This window comes from Pristis pectinata, chromosome 11, assembly GCF_009764475.1.
Source record: "Pristis pectinata isolate sPriPec2 chromosome 11, sPriPec2.1.pri, whole genome shotgun sequence".
NCBI lineage: Eukaryota > Metazoa > Chordata > Chondrichthyes > Rhinopristiformes > Pristidae > Pristis > Pristis pectinata.
Window position 1 is genome coordinate 24,081,423 of NC_067415.1, and position 15,564 is coordinate 24,096,986.

At 42.5% G+C, this 15,564-nt stretch overlaps 1 protein-coding gene across 3 annotated transcripts in view; it reads left to right on the forward strand.

Moving 5' to 3' along the window:
• LOC127575827 (stAR-related lipid transfer protein 13-like) overlaps positions 1 to 15,564 on the forward strand; it is a 425,779-nt gene that overhangs the window by 57,342 nt on the left and 352,873 nt on the right. The window contains exon 1 of one of the 3 annotated variants that reach the window (XM_052025971.1): positions 4,961 to 5,084. The exons of the other annotated variants lie outside the window; for them this stretch is intronic. The gene's annotated coding sequence lies outside the window, so the exon portion shown is untranslated. Of the gene's footprint in view, positions 1 to 4,960; positions 5,085 to 15,564 lie in introns of those variants that run through there. 3 annotated transcript variants of the gene reach the window in all.

The window sequence follows — 15,564 nt, forward strand, 5'->3', positions numbered from 1 at the left end:
ATACAACACTTTGTGATGTCCTGAGGTTGTAAAAGGTACCATAAGCCTTCTTCATTTCATATGTGAGTTTACCTACTTTGGTAGAAAAAGATTGAAAACTAGACCATTTTTCAATAACAAGAGATTGAAAGGTGTTTGTATTTGGAGGCAACTGGGTGTCCTTAATCACAGGAATTTAACATGCAGGTACAACATGTAATTAGGAAAACAATCAGTACGTTGGCCCCTATTATAATAGGATTTGAATACAAGAGCAAAGAGGTCTCACTGCAGTTATACAGATCCCTGGTGTGACTGCATCTGGGATATTGTGTACAGGTCCAGCCTCCCTACCTCGAAGGATATTCTTGCAAGAGAGGAAGTGCAATAAAGATTCACCATGTTGATTTCTGAGATGTGGCGTTTGCCTATGACAGAGATTACGCAGGCTTGGTCTATACCCTCTACTTCTTGTGGAGCTTGACAGGGTACGCATGAGACTGACTTTTTTCTAGTGTATGGTGTGTCTAGTGCCAGGGGTTGCATGTTCAGAATGAGTGATCAGGACTGAGATGACAAGAACTAACTTCAAACAGGATAGTAAACCTTTGGAATTCTCTATCCCAGAGGGCTGCGGAGGCTTGGATGCTGAGTATATTCAAAGCAGGTATTGATAAATGTTTGGATATTAAGGAATATGGGGTTATTTAAGGACAATGGCATTGAGATGAAAGATCAGCCAGGGTCTTATTGAATCATGGAGGATGCACGAGGGGCCAAATTCTCTCCCCTCCCCCCCACCACCTATTTCATGTTCATATTCCTAAGCTATACAAGCACATATTATACTCATTAAAACATTTTATTCCTGCTGATAGTGTTATCTGGGTCCTGTTGAGAAACATCTGCTGTAATTCCTCAACCATCATCCTTCAGCAAAGACTGGAAAATATGCAGTGGTGAATTTGGCACTGATGGCCTGGAATGGATGGGGTGGGGGTGGTGTGCTGCCTCATTCTCTCTCGCACCTGGGCTGGAGAGTGTGGCCCAAACACTCAGGCTGGTGAGGCCTGCTCCTAGGCTACAAACTACCCTTCACCAGTGGGCTGGCTGACTCCCCAAAACCCCCCAGGCAGGCTGTCATATCCACAAACATTATGGTTATATAGGAGGGAAGTTTGTCTCCAGTCAGCAGCTCTTAGCACAACTGAGAATATTGACGGCCAGTTGTACTCATCTGAAAGTGCAGAGAGGGTGGGGCAGGAAACATACACACATCTGACGTCAACACCATATTTTTTTTCTCAAAAATAAGAAGCAACCTTTACCCATGGCTGAAGGAAGCATTAGTCCCTTTGGAAGTGGAAATAAAAGACCCAACAACTGCTTAGGGTTTCCACTGCAGATCTAGTTTGTTCTGTGGTGTCCTTCATTGCGTTCGTGGGATCCTAATGCTACAGAGAGGATACTGCATTAAGGGTAAAATATTAACCTGTGATCATGGGGTCTGGGGAGTGGGGATCTTCTGAGCTCTCCCTCATAATGATAACATCTCACTTTGCTCTCCCTAATTAATACAAACTCTCCTTGGCCTTTCTGTTTCTTGTGCTGTTGCAACTCTAGCCAAGACTGTTCTTCATATTGAAAATAAAATTAAGCTGCAGCTGGAAACCTGAAACAGAAAATGCAGGAGAACCCCAGCAAGTCAGGCAGCATCTCTGTAAAGCAACAATTTTAGGTCTGTGTCCATTTGTTAGCATCACCATTCTGCTACTGGGCTCTATTTGGGTACAGCTGTGGCTTTAAATATATTGTCACTCATTTTTGCCAGTATGGCCTAAACCTGCAATGCCAAAAGACTGTCTCCAGTCTAATATCAAGAGCCCTGGAGCTTGATCAGAGGTGGTGAACAGATGGTGTAGTAACTGCAGATAATGGTCTCCTCCTGTGAGGCTTCAATATTTTCTGACCTCTCGGGGTGGGCATACGTGCTAACAGATGACTAATGTGAGAATGTTTTACAAATGTAAAAACTTGGTAAATTATATTTTTTTGAATTAGTAATAGGCAGCAAAGGGTAATGATATGGTGATAGAAAATATCTTGGACAGCAACTGCATGAATTCTGCAAATATAAAAATATGAATCGAGGAAGAGCAAATTATCTTATTGGAGATGAATAAAAGGCGCATTTATCAGAGCAAGATGCATTAAATTGGAATTAGGATGTCAGATTAAATTCAATGTAGAGAAATGCAAAGTGACTTAGAAAATCCAGAAGGGTTGACAACTTAAATGAGAGGAAGTTAACGTCTATGGAAAATTAAAATAAACTGGCCTTGTTGGTTCGTCTGTTTTTAAAAAAAGCATTTACAATCATTCTGTGGTAGTGTATAAAGCAAATCAGGACTTCTGGTGGATTAAAAGGTAATATGTGACAAAATCAATTCTTGATTTTTTTTTCTCCATATCAAAATCAAGAACCCACTTGACTTTTTTAGAACCCCTGGAGAAATTGCCTTTGGTTGAGCTGAGCAACATTTTTCAGCCCAAGTGATGGTGGGTAATGTTAATCATTTGTGAGGAGGTTCAGGAGCCTCCTTTAATACCACAATATCTCCATATACTACTACATTCTTATTTTTACAAGATAATGCAGTTGTTTTCCAAGTTTGTGCTGAACATACAAAGAGCAAACTGGAGACTTCAGCTTTCTTAGCACCTCTGCTTAAGAAAGCCCTTGGAAAAATTGGGTACGTTGATGCTTGATAATTACAGGAGGAACATAATGAAAATATCAGTAGAGGTGAAAGAATGATTCCAACTGTAAGAATTTGGAACAGAATTTAGGGCGGGGTAGACTATCTGGTCTTTTAAGCCTGTTCCATCATTCGTCAGGATGATGGCTGATCTTCTACCTTTACCTTTCAATTTTACAGAACTATCTCCTTATCCCTTCATTCCTGTAATATCCAGAGATCTACTGATCTGTTTTGAATGAATTCAATGACTGTGCTCCACAGATCTCTGGGGTAGAGAATTCCAAAGATCTACCACTCTCTGAAGGATTTTCTCCTCACCCCAGTCCTAAATGACCTACTTATTTTAAGACTGGGACCCCTGGTTCTAGACTCCTCAGTTAGGGAAAATATCCTCCCTGCATCCACCCTGTCATTTCAAATTTCAACAAGACCACCTGTCAATCTTCTAATCTTCGGAGAACACTAATCTGGTTTACTCTCTCCTCGTATGGCAAAGCTGCCATCCCAGGAAGCAGTCTGATGAATCTTTGCTGCACTCCCACTGTAGCAAGTACATCCTTTTTTTAGATAAGGAGATCAAAATTGTACATAATATTTCAGGTTCTAACTAGGATTTAGTGAATATCCATTTTAGGGATCACTTCATTCAGAGTATTACTGTTAGGATATTCTGCCTGATAGGATGATCAAAACCGAGATGAAAGAAATGTTTTCATGGAACAGACAGATCTGGAGGCTTGTTTTGTAAAGGGTTGGGTGCAAGGAATGTGGTGGTCTGTTTTGTAATTCTGCTTGCTTCCTTACACCGATGCAACTAAAATGGATGTGGCAATTGGTTTGATGGGAGTGTGAGTAGTAGCAGAGGCCATGACATGCCGCACTGGAATATCAATATGTGGCACTCTAACGTGGGTGGGTGCAAGTCTGATCTTGTCGCATGACTGAGTTGTCAATCTCTGTTGCTTTGAGCCAAGAAATCTGATGGATGGAGGCATTTCTCTAGGAAGGATAAAGGCTAAATCTTATGTGTCTGCAATAGGTTGCTCTTTTTGTGAATTCTTGGAATACAAAAAGGATATCATTTGTTTGTGAAGTTATTTGAATTTGAGACATTTTCCTGTATTCAGCAAATTCTGGATTATATTAAGTCAAATTGTCTTAGTGCTTTATGAAAGTGTTTCATTGTTAGACATAATTTTTAAATATAATTCAAGTCAGAACAGCTGATTTTAATTCAAGTGGGATCTGATTGGGTAGGGTGAGAAATGCACTGTTTTGCTGTGGTTCCACACCTCATTTAAATGATGCTGACCCCGTTCCTTCTAGAATAGAGAGTTGGCAATAACAGCTGCCTTACAGGGGAGGTTCTGAAGGAATTCCACGGCAGATAAAGGAGATGGCAGCCACGTTACAAATGCCCTGTGGTCCATTCATGCCCCCACATTTTCTTTCTCTCGGGGACGTTTACATCCCTCGCACCAGTTCCCAGCCTGCTTCAGGAAAGTTGCTTCTCAGCACATTACATATGTGAAAAGACCTAATTAGATTTTCCAAAGACTGCAGATGCTGGAATGTGGAGCAACACACAAAATGCTGGAGGAAATCAGTGGGTCAGGCAGCATCTACAGAGGGAAATGGACAGTTGACATTTCGGCTCAAGACTCTTCATCTGGAAGCAGCAATGTGACAATGCATCAGTCCTGATGAAGGGTCTCAACCCCAAATGTCGACTGTCCATTTCCCTCCGTAGATGCTGCCTGACCTGCTGAGTTTCTCCAGCTCCTTTGTGTGTTGCTAATGAGATCTTAATTGCCCATTAACTGTCACATTAGGTCACCATCTCAACATATCTGAGAAATTCCCTTTGTTCCACCTGTCACCATCCCCTCCCCCACTTTCTCTGCTATCTATACTCTGATCTAAAGGGTCCTGGACCTGAAATACAAATTGTTTCTTTCCTCAGATGATGTATGATCTGTCAAGTGTTTCCAGCATTTTCTATTTTTTTTATTTCAGATTTCCAGCATCTGCAATTCTCTTGATTTTCATTCAAATTGCTTTTGCTAGGCTGATGCTGCAGTTGGGCTATTTTTGATGTGGGAGGTGTTTGATATGCATGGACTCACACATACGATGGTGATAAGATGGATAATCCTTTAGGACTGCCCCAGAGTCCCTAGGAAGACCTCCATTTACTTACTGCCTTTTCCCTCCCTTTCAGGACATCCAGTGAAGTATGTTCGATATGCATTGACGGTTGTAATGCAGAAAATGCAATAGTTGGTGTATACACAGGAAGATCCCACAAGCAGCAATGTGATAATGAATGGATAATCTGTTTCGGTAATAATGAATGAAAGATAAGTTTTAAACAGGATATCCAAGATAAGTCCCCTCTTTTATTCTGAATGGTGATAGCTGATCTTTAACACCATTGGTGCACACATCTGACCTGTGGGCCAAATCCAGCCTGTGAGATCCTATCTTTGGTCCTGTCTAGGAGCCTCTGACATGACAATATGGATTGGGCACTGGTCAGCTCGGCTTCTTTCCATCTATGTACTTGAATTCTAATACTCCAGCTAACTACCTATAATGCACCTGTTCTTTTATAAACATTGAAAACCTTCTACAGCAGAAACTCTCAACATATCTTGCAAATCTGCCAACAGTCAGTTTGGAAACACCACATGATCAGCACTGTGGGAGAACTTAGACTATTCCAGACCATTCAGCTTTATCACTGTTCTATTACTTTGTCCCAGGGTTGAAATGCCTAGTACTAGAAGGCATGAGTTTAAGGTGAGGTCGGGGCAGTGGAGGGGGGTGGGGGGGGGGGCGTAAGTTTAAAGGAGATATGCGCGGCAACATGAGATTCTGCAGATTGTGGAATCTGGAGCAACACATGCAAAATGCTGGTGGAACTCAGCAGATCAGGCAGCATCAATAGAAGGGAGGGAGAAAAACAGTTGACATTTTGGGTCTCAACCCTTCATCAGGACTGGAAAGGAAGAGGGCAGAAGCCAGAATAAGAAGGGGGGGGGGGGGGGGGAGCACAGGCTGGCAGGTGATTTGTGGGGAAGTTTCTTTTTTTAAGAGTATTGGGTGCCTGGAATGTGCTGCCAGGGGTAGTAATGGAGGCAAATACAAGAGGTGCTTAAGAGGCTCTCAGGCACATGAATTTGCAGAGAAAGAAGTGATGTGGACATTGCATAGGCAGAAGGGATTAGTTTAATTGGGCACTTAACTAGTTTAATTAGTTCAGCACATTGTCATGGACCAAAGGGCCTATTCCTGTGCTGTACTATTCTATTATCTTCCTCATGTCTGCACATTTTTCATCTCCAAATAAATACCAAAATCAGCAGCAATAGGTTAATAGTGTAAACTCCATGTCTAGCAGAGGTCCAGCACTCTGCCAGCAAAAAGTAAACATGGTAGGTTTAAATAGCACACATCCTGCCTGATCCATTTCTAGAGTGACTCGGTTGAGGTTAGGGAAAGATGTATTGCCTATTTGTCAAGATACAAAAGATGTATGAATGCTGTTGGTGGTTAGAGCCTCTGCAGGTGAACTGGCTGTTGGAATTTGCAAGATAAAGGAAAAGAAATCCTGTACCTTTCCATCCCATCTTCTCGTGCCTGGAAAATCATACTATAACTCAGTAGCTTCAGAACCATTTGCTTTGCTTTCTGGTTTGGTGCTGTGCATTGGAAGGGTTCTTTCAGCTGTCCTGTCATCATTATCAATGTTAACTTATTTTGCAAAGGCAAAATACTGCAAATGCTAGAAGTCTGAAATAAAAACAATGCTGGAAATGCTCATCACATCAAGCAGCATGTCTGGAGACAGGAACAGACTTAATATTTCAGGTCAATGACTTTTGAACAGAACTGATGATAGTCATTGACCTGAAACAGTTTTGTTCTCTTGGTCACTTGACCTACTGACCATTTTTTTTTAAAAAAAGACCTCTGAGTTTCCAAATCAATGAAATGTCTGAACTTGCAGAATTTGTTGTCTGATATGCCGCACACATCATTCCTCTTTCCCATTCCAACTCCTCCATCACCAAAGGCTTGCCTTTTGGGATGTGGTGTATTCAGGGAGGAGACTTGGCAAATTCCAAAAATAAGTGCCCTGTTCTATTCTTTGGACTGGCAAGTTTACTTGTGCTGTGCTATGGGGTGATAGATTAGTTATAGTTAAAACTCTAGCAGCAGCCCTGTACATAGTTAGTGGTCCTGAGTCTTCTGTCAACCCAGTTGTAAGCTTGGAGGACTACGGTCAGAAAACCTGGAAGTTGATAATAACACGAGCTGAAAAGGTGTGTGTGTGTGTGTGTGTTGTGATTGCAGTGGGGGGAGAAAAGATGGATGACATGAATTGGATGTCCACCAAACAGAAATTCTGGAACTTGATGCAGAAACAAAGGTGTTTCCCATTGGCCAGAGAGTTGGCTGCCCAACAGAAACAAATTGAAGTAAAACGTGGTTGGTTGTGGTGGTATAATTAAGTTCTGATTTTTAACTTGAAAGCCAGTGAGGTATTTAGCATCAAAGATGGGATGCTGTTTTGATGTAAACACATGACTCTTGGGGCCTTGGCAGCAAAGAAGGCTAAAATATGATTTCATTTAAACAGAAATCGATAACTCATTTTCCATACTTTTTCAATAAGGAAATGCCATTGTTTGGTTGCAATATCAATAGTACTAGATTATCTAATATTCTAGCACTTGTGCCTTCAAAAAGTAACTAAAATGTCAGGTTGTGTATGGTAGAATGAAACTGTTCTCATGTGAGAGGCCATAGGAGTAATTTGGATTGTCATTCTAGCTGACCAAAACACCTGGGACAAATGGGTGGGGCCTGGACTGAAAGATTTGAAAATTCCAATTTAATTCCCCTACCCCATCGAACACTACAGCGCAGAAAACAGGCCGTTCGGCCCTTCTAGTCTGTGCCGAAACTTTATTCCGCTAGTCCCATTGACCTGCACCCAGTCCATAACCCTCCAGACCTCTCCCATCCATGTATCTATCCAATTTATTCTTCAAACTTAAGAGTGATCCCGCATTTACCACGTCAGATGGCAGCTCGTTCCACACTCCCACCACTCTGAGTGAAGTAGTTCCCCCAAACCTTTCCCCTTTCACCCTAAAGCCATGTCCTCTCGTACTTACCTCTCCTAATCTAGGTGGAAAGAGCCTACTTGCATTAACTCTGTCTATACCCCTCATAATTTTGTAAACCTCTATCAAATCTCCCCTCATTCTTCTACGCTCCAAGGAATAAAGTCCTAACCTGTTCAATCTTTCCCTGTAACTCAACTCCTGAAGACCCAGCAACATTCCAGTAAATCTTCTCTGCACTCTTTCAATCTTACTGATCACCTTCCTATAGTTAGGTGACCAGAACTGCACACAATACTCCAAATTTGGCCTCACCAATGTCTTGTACAACCTCATCATAACATCCCAACTCCTATACTCAATACTTTGATTTAAAAATGCCAGGATGCCAAAAACCTTCTTTACAACCCTGTCTACCTGCGACGCCACTTTCAGGGAATTGTGTATCTGAACTCTCAGATCCCTTTGTTTCTCAGCACTCCTCAGTGCCCTACCATTTACTGTGTATGTCCTACCTTGATTTGTCCTTCCAAAATGCAACAACTCACACTTGTCTGCATTAAATTCCATCTGCCATTTTCTGGACCATTTTTCCATCTGGTCCAGATCCCTCTGCAAGCTTTAAAAGCCATCCTCAGTGCCTCCAATCTTAGTGTCATCAGCAAACTTGCTGATCCAATTTACCACATTATCATCTAGATCATTGATGTAGACAACAAACAACAATGGCCCCAGCACAGATCCCTGAGGCACACAACCAGTCACAGGCTTCCAGTCTGAGAAACAATCATCCACTACCACTCTGTCTTCTCCCACACAGCCAATTTCGAATCCAGTTTACAACCTTTCCATGAATACCTAGTGTCTGAACCTTCTGAACTAACCTCCCATGTGGGACCTTGTCAAAGGCCTTACTAAAGTCCATGTAGACAACATCCACAGCCTTTCCTTCATCTGCTTTCTTGGTAACCTCCTTGAAAAACTCTTCAAGGTTAGTTAAACATGATCTACCACACACAAAGGCATGCTGACTATCCTTAATCAGCCCTTGGCTGTACCCACTACTGATGTCAGGCTCATCAGCCTGTAATTACCTGGTTTACTTTTAGAGCCTTTCTTTAAACAACGGAACAACATGAGCTACCCTCCAGTCCTCTGGCACCGCACCCGTGGCTAAGGACATTTTAAAAATCTGCCAGGGCCCCTGCAATTTCTACACTAGTCTCTCTCAATGTCTGAGGAAATATCATGTCAGGCCCGGGGGATTTATCTACCTTTTATTTGCTGTAAAGCAGCAAGCACCTCCTCCTCTTTAATCTCTATATGTTCCATGACACAACTGCTTGTTTCCCTTCCTACCAGATCCTCTATGCCTGTTTCCTGAGTAAATACTGATGCAAAAAAACTGTTTAAGATCTCCCCCATCTCCTGAGGCTCCGCACATAGCCGACCACTCTGATCTTCTAGGGGACCAACTTTGTCCCTTACTATCCTTTTACTCTTCATGTACTTGTAGAAACCCTTTGGGTTTACCTTCACATTATCTGCCAGAGCAACTTCATGTCATCTTTTTGCCTTCCAGATTTCCTCCTTTAGTATTTTCTTACATTTTCTATACTCTTCAAGTACCTCATTTGTTCCTAGTTGCCTATAACCTGCTATACACCTCTCTCTTTTTCTTAACCAGATCAGTAATATCCCTTGAAAACCAAGGTTCCCTATGCCTGTTAACTTTGCCTTTAATCCTGGCAGGAACATGCAAACCCTGCACTCTCAAAATTTCACCTTTGAAGGCCTTCCACTTACTGAACACATCCTTGCCAGAAAACAACTTATCCCAATCCACTCTTCCTAGATCCTTTCTCATTTCCACAAAATTGGCCTTTCTCCAATTTAGAACTTCAACTCGAGGACCAGACCTATCCTTATCCATAATTAACTTGAAACTAATGACATTATGGTCACTGGACCCAAAATGTTCACCTACACATACTTCTGTCACCTGACCTGTCTGGTTCCCTAATAGATCAAGGAGACCCCACCTGGTTCCATCTGCTTATCACCCACACACTATACGTACTGGTTCTACTATCCCCTCCTCCAACTTGTTCCATTTGCCCCTCATCCCTCCCTTATCTGGTTCTACTTATCACATTCCTTGTTTATCAGATTGCAGTATCTGCAGCCTTTTGAGTTTCCAGATCACCTTCCCCCTCCCCCTGGCTCCATTTGCCCATCATTTAGCCTCCTCACCTGATTCCATCTATTGCTTGCCAGCCCCTGCTTCACTCCTTTCTTTCACCTCCTTATATTAGTTATCTCCCTTCTGTACTGATACTGTAAGTGAGCCCGACAACAACAGACTGCTCCTGTCAGCTTTGACTGCTCTCTGATGCCAGACTCTATAAAGTAACCTTGACATTGGCAGCCATGTTTGGTTTCATACGGCTAGGCTCACTGTCCTTAATTTTTGATTTTCCAAGTAGGCTTGAAAACCCCACTGTGATGCATATCTTCAGCTGCCCTTGCTGCTGGAAGGCTGGCCCTCCTCAATGAGATGCAGATGTTTTGTCTGGATGCTAAAAATAAGAGAAATGAAGGATTGCAGATGCTGGAATATCTAGATGAAAAACACTATGATGCTGGAGGAATTCAGCAAGCTAGGCAGCATCCGTGGAGAAAAGCAGGTGGTCAACGTTTCGGGTCAGTATCCTAACATGAAACGTTGACCGCCTGGTTTTCTCCACAGATGCTGCCTGGCCTGCTGAGTTCCTCCAGCATCATTGTGTTTTTCATCATTTTGCTAAAAATAAGCTAGTGCCCTAGATGGGCTGGCTATAGACTGCAAGATAACAAACATGCCTGAAGTCTGGATGAACAGGCTTGGTTACATTACTGAGGTCAGTGGCTACAGGACAGACCATTGCATCCTGAGGGAGGATTGGAGTCTCTGCTCTCACATTCACAACAGGACTCTCACAGTACTGGCTGAACTAGTGTTGCCCAGAATACACAACTGAAAAGATAGCCTCCAGACACTGACACTGTCAATCCTGCAAGTAGATTTTAGGAGAGCTGTTCCCTGATCACAGCACCAATGTCTTGCAGAACAGGTAGCTGCTGTTCCTGGGAATCAGCCTGCTGCAAGTTCAGGGTTAGCAGAATTCAGAGGGCTGTGGGAAAAGTGCTCCCTCAGTCATCATATTTCCTCAGCATTGCATTGTCTGGTACAGAAGAGTGAATAACTTCTAAGACAAAAGTGAGGTTCTTCTAGTTTGCCACAAATTCCCAAGAAAATGGACTCCACCTTTCCTAGTAGTCTCATGAAGCTCTTAGACAGGCTGGGCAATGCTCCAAGCAGTTTCGAGTGCTTGCCCAACTGCCTTCTAAATGGCTCCCTATCATGAGGTCCATCCAACCATTTTGATTAAACACTATTGACTGGAGTCAATCTCTGTGGAGACAAGACAGTAGTTCCCCTTCCTCTTCTGTCTGACTGGAGCCAGCTGGACTAGGTCTCTCCCCTCTAATCTAACCACTTCCTTTGAAGTACTAGTACCTGAGTTGGTGCTGTATGGAGACAAGTACTCTAGCACAATGGTGACATCTGTGGCTGCTCTGCAAAAGATTCCTTTGGTTGCCATGAGGCATCAGGCTGTGGCTTGAGGGTCTCTGCCCTGTCTCTCTGTGGAAACCCTCAGAAGAAAAGAGATGCATATTAGATGTTCCTGCAGCAGTGTTCACCTGGAAATATTAAATTACTTCAATCGTACCTTGTAACTGCAATTAGAATGCTGGCTATGTGTGAAGCCTGCATCTTTCTGCAAATATTGACCTGGGAATGTTTGAAGGTGCTGTTTGTTGCTTGTGTCAGACAGCTGAATGCGCACTGAAGCTAATTACCCAGGATTGGCTGACACCCCTGTGTGTGTGTGCACGCACAAGGGAAGGCTGAAATTGTCTATCAATATCCAAGATTGAGTGTGTACCCAATACAAGGCTTCGCCTATCTATGATGCAGTCATATTAAGAGTTCTTGCAATATAGGACCTCCTGTGCTCCCTGATTCTTGCAAGCCTTAAATGGATTTAGCTTTTGCACCTTTGGTATTTGCATGGGAATGGTATCTGAATGCTTGTGTATTAGTGGCGTCTGACTTGCATATGTTTATTTGAGAAAGCAGAGGATGGTGGTTGAAGGTTGTTTCTCGGAATGGAGGTCGGTGTCTAGTGGTGTGCTGCAGGGGTTGGTGTTGGGACCCTTGTTTGTTATTTATAGAAATGATTTGGATGCAAATGCACAAGGCTTGAGCAGTAAATTTACAGATGACATGAAATTAGGAGGTGTTGGTAGTGAAGAAGGTTATCGTAGATTACAGGGGGATCTTGATCAATTAGAGAAGTGGGCTGGGGTGTGGCAAATGGATTTCAATACAGACAAGCGTGAGGTGATGCATTTTGGAAAGCCATACCAGCGTAGGACTTGTACTATGAATGGTAGGGCACTAGGGAGTGTAATGGAACAGAGAGATCTAGGAGTACAAGTGCATAGTTCGTTGAAAGTGGTGTCACAGGTAGACAGGGTAGTGAAAAAGGCATTTAGCATGCTGGCCTTCATCAGTCAGGGCACTGTATAGAAGTTGGGACATTATGTTGCAGTTGTACAAGTCATTGGTGAGGCTGCACTTGGAGTACTGTGTACAGTTTTGGTCACCCTGTTATAGGAAGGACATAGTTAAACTGGAAAGTGCAGAAAAGATTTATGAGGATTTTGCCAGGACTAGAAGGCCTGAGTTACGGGGAGAGGTTGGCCAGGCTAGGTCTTTGTTCCTTGAGGCTTAGGAGAATGAGGGGTGATCTTATAGAAGTTTATAAAATCACGAGGGGCATAGATAAGGTGAATGGTAACAGTCTTTTCCTCAGGGTAGGGGAATCAAAAACCAGGGGGGATAGATTTAGGGTGAGAGGGGAAAGATTTAAAAGGGACTTGAGGGGCAGCTTTTTCACACAGGATGGTGAGTATAGGGAACGAGCTGCCAGAGGAAGTGGTTGAGGCAGGTACAATAGTATAGTTTAAGAAGCACTTGGATAGGTACATGCAGGGGTGGGGCTTAGAGGGATATGGACCGAACACAGGAGACTGGGACCACATTGGGACATGGGTGGGCACCATGGTCGGCATGGACTCGTTGGGCCAAAGGGCCTGTATCCATGCTGTATTGCTCTATGACTCTAAACTATATGCATGTTAAGTAATGTGTTGGTGTGAGACCCAGAACTATGATACTGTCCCCTTGATGGTGGTGTGCAGGATTGTGAAGTAACTACATAAGCATGCATGCTGCAATGCATAAACTTTTGGCTCTATTGGGATGTCTGCATGGCCAAGAGGAGCTAATGATCATTGTTTGCACTTGGTTAATAAACTGGTTTAATGTCGTCTTCCTCTGAGGCAGTTCCTTGGGTTCAAGGATAATCTGCTTCTGCTAAAGTTCCTTTTTGAGTTGAAGATTCCTGTGCATACTATTTTACTGATGTATGACACATCCATTCATTGAGAGTGATTGGAAATGAGTTGGTTACGTCTGCAAGTAAAGGCACCTGCACCAACGAGGGAGGATTTGCTAAGTGCAATGAATTCATAACTAGTAGATCTTGGGTACACTCTACTTGCCAGGCACCTGGGGTTTGCTTGACCAGCAATCTCTCTGCAGTATCAGTCTGTTTTTGTAAGTTGTTCTTCCTCTAGTCTGCCATGCTAGTCGTATGTTCCTGGCTACAACAACCATTGTGAGACATGGTTAGGTAGACAAGACATTGTGACCGCCTTGAGTTGATTGTGAAGCGATAGAGAAAATGGAGAAGGAGATGGGCTTGCCATGATTTTAAAGAATGACATAAAGGCAGTAGAAAGAAAAAATATTAACCTATAAAATCAAGAAGCAGAATTAGTTTGGGTGTACGTAAGCATCATCAAGGGCAGAAAATATTGCTGGGAGTTGTACATGGAGCCCAAACAGCAGTAGAAAGGTAGGGAATAGTATAAATCAGGAAATGTAATAAGGTAATACTTTAATAATATTTCCATATTTATAGTCTGAACAAACCTAGTTAGCAATAGTAAGGTGGAAGATGAAGTTATGGAGTGTATAAAAGATGGTTTTCCGGAACAGTATTCTGAGGAACAAAAAGGGGGAACAGGTTTTTGTAGATCCTATATTATGCAATGAGAAGGATAGCCGAGAGGCCTTTAGTGAACAATTTGATAGAAGACTGAAAGTGATTAAGCTCAATCTGAAACCAGGGTCTTAAATCTAAATAAGCAAACGATGAATGTATGAGGTCTGAGCTGGCTATGGTAGATTGGTAAACAACATTGAATGGTATTATGGTAAACTATCAATGATTAACATTTAAAGAATTAAAGCATAGCTTACAAGTAATATATATCCCCTTTTAAGGAAAAAAAACAGAAAAAGTGATCCAGCTGTGACATTCAAGAGAAGTTGAAGATGGTATTTGATCAAAGGAAAAGGCTTTTAACATTGCCAAAAAACTTTCAGAATTCAGCAAATCCAGCAAGGTGTTGAAAAGGAAAGAGAAATAGCATACGAGAGTAGGCTAGTGAAAAGCATAAAAATAGGTTTAATCTTTTCTAGAGATGGGGGGGCAGGGAAACAAAAGTTAATATTGGTCCCTTAACTGAGAAAAGAAATTACATTGAGGAAAGTTTCTGTCTTCACACTAAAATGCTGGAATTTATTTGTTAGGAAATGATAACAAGGCACTTGGAAAATGATAATAGGATTGGGCAGAGTCAACATGGGTATATGAAAGAAGAATTTTTTTAAAAATCTGTTGGAAATTTTTGAGGTTGTAACTAGCAAAATAAACAAGGGTGAGCCATTTGATGTGGTGTATTTATACTTTAAGATTGTCTTTGATAAGGTGCCTTGCAAGAGATTACTAAATAAAATTAGTATACACAGTGCAGACGAGTACTCGGTATTGGGAGTAATTTACTGGCATAGATTAAATATTGTCATGTAGTCCTACAGCTCACATGGCAGTGTAGCGGTTAGCGTAACACTATTACACCGCCAGCGACCCGGGTTCCATTCCGGCCACTGTAAGGAGTTTGTACATACTCCCTGTGTCTGCATGAGTTTCCTCCAGGTGCTCTGGTTTCCTCCCACATTCCAAAGATGTACGGGTTAGGAAGTCATGGGCATGTTATGTTGGCACTGGAAGGATGGCGACACTTGTGGGCTGCCCCCAGAAATGCAAAAGACGCATTTCACGGTGTGTTTCGATGTACGTGACTAATAAAGGCATCTTGCATCAGAAGCAGGTCCTTTGGTCCACTCTGTCTTTTCTGACCATTAGGTACACATCTACAATAATTCCATTTATCAGCACTTGCTCATGGCCTACTATGCCTTTGCAACTCAAGTGTTCATTCAGATGTTTCTTAGATGTTGTGAGGGTGTCTACCTCTGCTACCTTCTTGGGTAATGCATTCCAGATTGCAAGCACCCCCTGTATGGGGGGGGGGGGGGGGGAAATTGCTCTAAACCTCTTACTCTCCTTTAAATGAAACCTCTTCATTGGGGGGAAAAGTTTCTCACTATCTATGCTGCTTATAATTTTGTCCACCTCTATCAGGTCTCTCCTCCTCTGCTCCAAGGA